Genomic DNA, 8,278 nt, shown 5'->3' with positions numbered 1-8,278 from the left:
TTTCTTTTTCTTTTTTTGAACTACTTTGCTTTTATTTTCTTCTTTCTTTTGTGGTCTTAAGGTAGTTGAATTCGAGGTTGATTCGGTATAGGGGTTCTGATCTAATAAAAATAATGGTTTTATATTTTAATTCATTTGAATGTTTTATGATATATTTTATTTTCATTGTGTGATTTACTCGGATTTTTAGACATTTTTTTTTCCTTCTTTTGAAACCAAAATAAGGAATAACTTTCTTTGATTATATTTAAGTTTGTTTCTAGAGAAAGTTTCTTTATAAGATACTTCGATATAAATTTACGTTTGGATGGAGATCTGAATCTGTTTTTGTTTTGTTTGGAAAAAAATTTTGTTGTGTTGTTCTTCATTTGAATGTTTTATGAAATTTTTTTTTCTTCGTTTGTGAGATTTACTCGAATTTTCAATCATTTTTTTGAAGTGATTTTTTATGGTTTTGAAAGCAAAAGAAGGCCAAATTTTGAATTGATTGTTAGGCCAAAAAAAAATTTGAGAGAGAATTTAGTTGAGAGAATCTTTTGATTGAACTAGATGTGAGATGATTTATTTGATTGTTGTGTAAAAAAGGCAATTTTTTTTTGGAAAACACCAAATATTTGATAATTAAGCATTGAACCTAACGTGAGAGGCTTTATTTGATTGCATTAAATGTTGAGTGAAAGATTTTATTTTATTTTGTATTAAAAAATAATATTTTGTTTCTTTTTCTTTGTATTTTAATTTTCGGATGTTCAAAAATATATGTATAAGTATCATACCAACAATATTAGAAATTCTTGCTTATTTTTTTATTAGTGCTATGTTAATCATAATCCAGGTTTTGTTTTTGCTATTGTTTTTTCTTCATACTTTATTATTATTATTATTATTATTATTATTATTATTATTATTATTATTATTATTATTTCATTTTAAACTACTCCTACGGAAATAAATTCTTTAACATGTTTTAGTGTATTACTAAAATCAATGGTCTTATGTTTTAGGATGCGTTTGGGATTGTCATTTCTTGTAAACAAAAAGTGCGATTTTAAACCAAATCGCAGAAAATGAATCGTTTGGGAATTGCGTTTTTAAAAAATTGTGATTTGAAAAAGCAAAAAACGGCATTTTCAAATCGCATGCAATGAGGTATTTTTTTAAAAACGTAGAATTTTAAAAGGCTAACCCTGCAATTTTAAATGTCAAATTGCAATTTTACCAAACGTTTAACTACGTTTTTAAAAATCACTTTTTCAAATTGCATATTTTAAAATCATACTTTTTGAAATCGCAAACCCAAATAGACCCTTAGTTCATTTGATTTTATTATTTTTTGTTCATTTGTGTGATTTATTCGGCTATTTTGGAAGTGTTTTTTCTACTTTCAAAAGCGAAAGAGGCAAAAATTTATTTAATTATTGTGCATAAAAGGACAGAAACTCTTTCGAAACACCAAATAGGTAATTTAGCATTGAACTAGATGTGAGATGATTTATTTGATTGTGTGAAATGTTGAATGAAAGATTTTATTTTATTTTGTATTCATTAAAAAAAATGATTTTATTCACTTTGTTCTGAATATCTTTTCTAATATTTAGAATAATATGCATTTTATTTGTATTGAAATATAATAAGTATCACACCAACTATATCAAATATTCCTGCTAATTTTCTATAAATGCTTTGATAATCAAATTTCAGGTTTTTCCTCTTACTATTATTTTTAGAGTAATGATTCATTACCACCTAAATATACAACTTTTCACCATCTTGTCTATGTGGCAAGGTGGTCCCCCACCTTAATTTATTTTTAAAAAATAAAAAAACTCAAAAAATAGTGGGGGACCACCTTGCCACATAGGCAAGGTGGTGAAAAGTTGTATATTTGGGTGGCATTGAATCATTATTCTTATTTTTATACTTCTTTTCTTTTCAAAATACTCCTACTATAACAAAAAGATTTCAAAATGTTTTAATTTATATTGTTCATTTTTTTGAAGTGTTTCTTGTGCTTAAAAAAAAGGCAACAAATGATTTGTATGTCGTACAAAAAAAGAATAGAAACGCTTTCAAAATACCAAAGAGATAATTAAGCATTGAACTTCATGTGAGATGATTTATTTGGTTCAACAAAATATTAAGTGAAATATTTTGTTTTATTTTATATTCACAAAAAAAAATAAAAAAAATAAAAAATTCTTAGCTCTTTATTTTTATTTTTTTTCGAATGTTCAAAATTATATGAGTTTTATTTGTATTCAAATATAATAATATCAAGCCAATAATATTATAGATTTCTGTTAATTTTCTATTAATACTTTAATAATCAGAATCCAAGTTTTCTTCTTGCTATTTTCTTTCTTCTATACTTCTTTTCATTTTAAACTACATGTATGGAACAAATTTTTAAACATGTTTTATTTGATTTAACATGTTCGGTAATATATTGGTGTATAACCTTTAGTATGATAGATTATTTTACAAGTATTTTTTAACCTATAAAGAAAAGTACGATAGAAATGCATCTAAATTTTGAAATGAAATTATAATTAAGAATCTTGCACAAAGCACGGGTTATGTACTAGTGGTAATAAACGCAAAGTTAAAACCTTTTCGACATTATGGCTATGGAAATCTAGCCATTTGGGGGTGGTCGAACCACTTGAAATGGCTGGAGGTGGAAAAATTACAATTTAGCCCTCTAAACTACTAGCGATTTTACAGATGGTCCCTTGAACTACCAAGGTTTAGACTCTGGCCTCCAAACTATAACTTCTTTGAAAATGGCCACTCCATTAGGTTTTCCCGTTATTTTGGATGGAAAACACACCATGTGCCATGCATGTGACTTAACAGGACACAAATTTCTGAAAATGCCCTTAGGAAAAATACAATTTAGCCCCCCCAAACTGCCAGCCATTTTATGGATAATTTTCCGAACTACCAACGCTTGGACTCTGGCCACCTAAACTACCAAAAAGTTTCAAAAAGGCCAAAGTTGTCGAAATATGACTATAATACATATGCCACGTGTCATTTTTCAATTAAAAAATAATAATAATAATTTTTTTTAAAAAAAAAAAACTAAAATTTTATTTTTTAAATTGAGAATAATCTCAGTTGATTAAAATTTTATTTTAATATTTTCTTGAAATAAAAATATGAACTCATTTTTTTTTAAAAAAAATAATTAGATTTAATCTGGGGTGGCTCGCGGCCACGCCCTAGGGCCGGGAAGTAGTATTAGCCCAGCAATGGCCTCTCAAGTAAACAAGCATGGGGACGGGGCAGTTCCTAACCGACATGCTGTTCGACATCTTTTCCTGACTACCCATCAAGTCGCTCATGCGCTTCTGATGCATCTCTCCGACGTGGCGCAACATAATCGATGACCCATGCCTTGCATACATGCACCTACTCCGATGTGCCGAAGAACCCAAAGTTTTACTTCTCAATCCTCCCACGCACGAACCGGCCGACGCAATGTTGAGAGAAAGGGAGGTCTTCTTCAAGTATGCTCCACCAATAGACAATACCACGATTCCGCATAGCATATACTTGCTACCAAAGTTTCGAAGCTTCTTAACGTGAAACTTAACAGGAGTGCAGATGTTGGCCAACGTGACACAAGGAGGTAGGCATGGCTTCGCGTTCATGCTAAAAGAGTGGAAGCCTCACTACTTTGCTTGCATCCAATACGATGGGATTCATTGCAGCCTTGGACAAATGAAGTTCTTTGTCATGCCAATGCTCCGTTGGTTTAGATGATTATTAGAGAAAGGGAGGCCCGAAACTTACAATTATTTGCTCATCTTTTTTTCTTTTTGCTTTTGAATATTGAATATTGAGATGATAGTGAATAAATGTACCCGTTGTGACTTGGTTTGGAATCGTGGTATTGTCTGTTGGTGGAGCATACTTCAAGAACACCCCCGTCTTCTGTAAACATCACGTCGGCCGGTTCGTTCATGGGAGGATCAAGAAGTAAAACTTTGGGTTCTTCGGCACATCAGAGTCGGTGCATGTATGCAAGGCATGGGTCGTTGATTATGTTGTGCCACGTTGGAGAGACACACCGGAAGCGCATGAGCGGCTTGATGGGTAGTCGGGAAAAGATGTCAAATAGCATGTTGGTAGGGAATTGCCCAGCCCCATGCTTGTTTACTTGAGAGGCCGTTGCCGGGCTAATACTCTTTCCTGGCCCTAGGGGGTGGCCGTGGGCCACCCCTAAACACCAATTTTTTTAAATTTCTTAATTTTCTAGATCCAATATTATGGACAGATCTCGACCGTCCACCTTCACAGTTCGTTGTTGTAGGTCGTTGGATTGATAAGGTTATAAACCAGTAGTAATTTATTGGTTAGTAAATCCAAAAAAAGGAATGCCCCATGTTTATGATATAATTTTGTCATAATTTGGTGTAAATATCAAATATAATATGTAGTTTTTTTCCCCTACCATTTTAGATATATAAAAGCATAACTCTTTTAGTGTATTTTATAAAAACCTTGATTAAATCGAATGAAAACATAATTTGGATTGAAAATTTAAGATAAAGATTTTTATTAAAATTAGTTAATAGATTCAGTATGCGATATTTATTAAATAAATTTGTTTTAGAGATTGATTTGTTGACTTGCTGATACGACAAAAATTCTGTTAATATTTTTTTTATTTTTAAAAAAAGGTACAAAACAATGATTTTTTTAAAATGATTAAATCTAATATATATATATATATATATATATATATATATATATATATATATATATATATATGAAATGAGCTCATATTTTTATTTCGAGAAAATATATATATAAAAAAAAAAGTAAAATAAAATTTTAACAACTAAGATTATTCTCAATTTAAAAAATAAAATACTAGTTTTTTTTTAATTTAATTTTTATTATTTTTTTAATTAAAAAATGACACGTGGCAAGAGAATTATAGACATATTTCGACAAATTGGACATTTTTAAAACTTTTTGGTAGTTTGGTGGGCCAGAGTCTAAGCATTGATAGTTCAGGAGGCCAGAGTCCAAGCGTTGGTAGTTCGAGGAGCTATCCGTAAAATGGCTAGTAGTTTGGGGGGGATAAATTGTAGTTTTCCCTAAGGGCATTTTTGGGAGTTTGTGCCATGTTAAGTGTGATGACCCAATTTTTTTTTTTTTTTTTTGAAAACGTAAAATGAGTCATCACAGTGGCACGACTACATGTCACTCAGCCAACATACGGTACACATTCCATAACATGTACTTGATAATCAGAGTTACATCTACGCAGCGGATAACACATAATAACATTATTAACATAGCGGAAGGTACATCTATAAACAACAGTTAAATACAACAAAGAGCCATTAATATGTCTATCTATTTAAGACTTCTATATAGCTATTAAATATGTACTAAAAGTTTGGCTCATAAATACAATTGTCACATGCGACACGAGCCATAAACAAAATCTACTAAAAGGTGGACAACCCATGATCCAACCATTATAACTGTCTCGTCGGGCTTCAGTCATAACATCCCAAGTACTATGCTACGACGTCTTTCATTAGATCCATTGAACCTGCAGTCAAAACATCAGAGTCTGTACGATTGTGGGGTTAACCACATCCGTACAGGTGAAAGTATGAGTTCACCACCTCAGTAGTATAAGACTCACTAAGTATACAACATACACCAACATAAATGCATGTAGGGTTCAACAATGTTATTCACAAATTATTAAGTTCACATAACAATACATTATCAAATACAAGTCACGTTGTTCATCACACATTCTTTTATCACAGTTTCCACTAACAATATTCCACACATACCATAAACAATATTCCACACATCACACCATTGCTAGCACTTCAATGCTAGGCTTACCACATATCTCACTAGTACTAGCACTTCAATGCTAGGCTTACCATCAACACCGTCCGTAAAGCTACGACCCGCAGGGCATACATCTCACGTGAACTACTACTTCAATGCTAGGCTTACCACATATCTCACTAATACTAGCACTTCAATGCTAGGCTTACCATCAACACCGCCCGTAAAGCTACGACCTGCAGGGCACACATCTCACGTGAACTAGCACTTCAATGCTAGGCTTACCACATATCTCACTAGTGCTAGCACTTCAATGCTAGGCTTACCACACATCTCAGTCAATAGCTACTACCCTATGGCCTACCACTCATCTCAGCCAAGAGCTGCTACACTATGGCCTACCACTGTGCCAGATACTACAACACTGGACTTGCCATCTATCAACTACCGGGTTCTCATAATACCAAAGCATCCACACTATATACATATCATCACATGTGTATTCCCAAACATCTTTCTTTCAACACATACCACCTTCATTTTTATCAACAATTCCATAACCATCAATACATTCCAATTTCAACAACATCCATTTATCATCACAATTCTCAATCCAAATATATCATAGCTCATTCACATATATTTTTACCAACGATTCCATAACCATCAATACATTTCAATTTCAACAACATCCATTTATTATCACAATTCTCAATCCAAATATATCATAACTCATTCACATATATTTTTTTACAAACAATTCCATAACCATCAATACATTCCAATTTCAACAACATCCATTTATTATCACAATTCCCAATCCAAATATATCACAACTCATTCACACATATTTTCACCAACAAATTCCATAACAATAAAGACAACCAAATATTGTCAAAATGTAAATCTAAATTCCTAGGGTTCCTTAGTGAGTAGAATACTCACATGGTTGCGCGGATATCAAGCTTAGGTCTCCTAGACGCCACCTTGCAATGTATCACTGTGGAATAACACATTGCACTATTTAACACTTTAAATAATTAATACCATAATTAGCACTTGAATCGCTCAAGGTTAAACCGTTGGAAAACCTCTAATATTTTTAAGGGTTCCAATTACACACCCGTAAACCTTATTTACTAATTTTAATCACAACACCTCTAATTCAAAACACTTGTTTAAGATTAGACACTAAAATTACATACAAACACTAATTAAAGCTAAATAACACTAACCCAAAAATATTTACTAAGGGTTAGATATTAAAATTATTATTTAATTATTTACTTATAATATTAATTACTAACTCACAATTATTTTCACTAACATTTTATGCTAACATTAACTCTAAAATTACATTCACTAATCTTTTTACAATAATTACTAACTTAATTACTAATTAATTTACTTAAATCGTTAACACATTTAAAATAACATTAACCCATAAGAAAATCTTAGGGTTAACTTCACAAAAACTATTTAAACTAAATACCTATAATTATTTATTTTTACTAATATTAGAACCTAACCCATAAATACTTATTTTTACAAAACTCATAGCTAATTTGGAATTAATCATCAATATAACCACAATTAATCTACAAATTAACAATCTAGGTTTCAATTACTTAAAACCCCTAAATTAATTTAACCCATCAAATTAAGGTTTTCAATCTTAACCCATAATTTATAAATCACTACTCCAAACACAATATTATTAACCCATAGCATTTACTAAAGGTTAATCACATAAAAATTCAACTAAAATTAAATACCAAAAAGTTAGAATTTGAGGAAACTCACCAAAAATTCCACCAAATGTAAATCCAACACTTGGAGAGTGTTTAGCAAGTTCCACACAACAAATCCTAAGAACACATAAAATCAAACTCATATATCTTTAGATTTAATCTAAAATCTCAAAGACCAAGAGTTTGTGAAAATACCTCAAACCAATCAGTAGAAATGTAGATCGGGCTTCATAGATTACGTTACCGAAATTAGATTGAAGATCGGTCTGTTGGATCTTCGTAGATCAATGATTTTCTATAAAAATTCTTAAAAGAAAAATAAGAAGGAGAGGCACCGCCTCTTTAAGAAAAAGAAAAGGGAAGGGCCACTTGGCCCTTCCTTTTAGTGAAGGTGGGGCGTAGGTGTGCGCCCCACACCTTCTTTTATTTTATTTATTTTTTGTTTCTTTTAATGGCCATTTGGCCATCTTGTTTTAAATGGCCAAATGGCCATTTTGCTTGAGTGTGGGGCGCAGACCTGCTCTTAATATATGTGTATATATATATATATATATATATATATATAAAAGTTCTAATGCTAAGCCTTTCAACCTTGTCACCCCAAGCCAACTAAGTTCCCATGATCTCATCCTAAGAAATTCACCTACCCAAATGGTGAATCGATATACTACCCTAGGTAGTACCATAAGTCCAAG

General features: G+C 31.4%; 1 long non-coding RNA gene across 1 annotated transcript; it reads right to left on the bottom strand.

Moving 5' to 3' along the window:
* Window positions 1–5,288: 5,288 nt before the first annotated feature.
* On the bottom strand, window positions 5,289–7,957 carry LOC133870073 (uncharacterized). The gene is made up of 4 exons (XR_009900635.1): window positions 7,779–7,957; window positions 7,636–7,700; window positions 6,778–6,832; window positions 5,289–5,596 (listed from the first exon to the last, which is right to left on the bottom strand). It is a non-coding gene; the product is annotated as an uncharacterized LOC133870073 (long non-coding RNA).
* Between the last annotated feature and the right edge of the window lie 321 nt (window positions 7,958–8,278).

This window comes from Alnus glutinosa, chromosome 6 (genome assembly GCF_958979055.1).
Source record: "Alnus glutinosa chromosome 6, dhAlnGlut1.1, whole genome shotgun sequence".
Taxonomy (NCBI): domain Eukaryota; kingdom Viridiplantae; phylum Streptophyta; class Magnoliopsida; order Fagales; family Betulaceae; genus Alnus; species Alnus glutinosa.
This window is presented reverse-complemented; position numbering and strand designations above follow the sequence as displayed.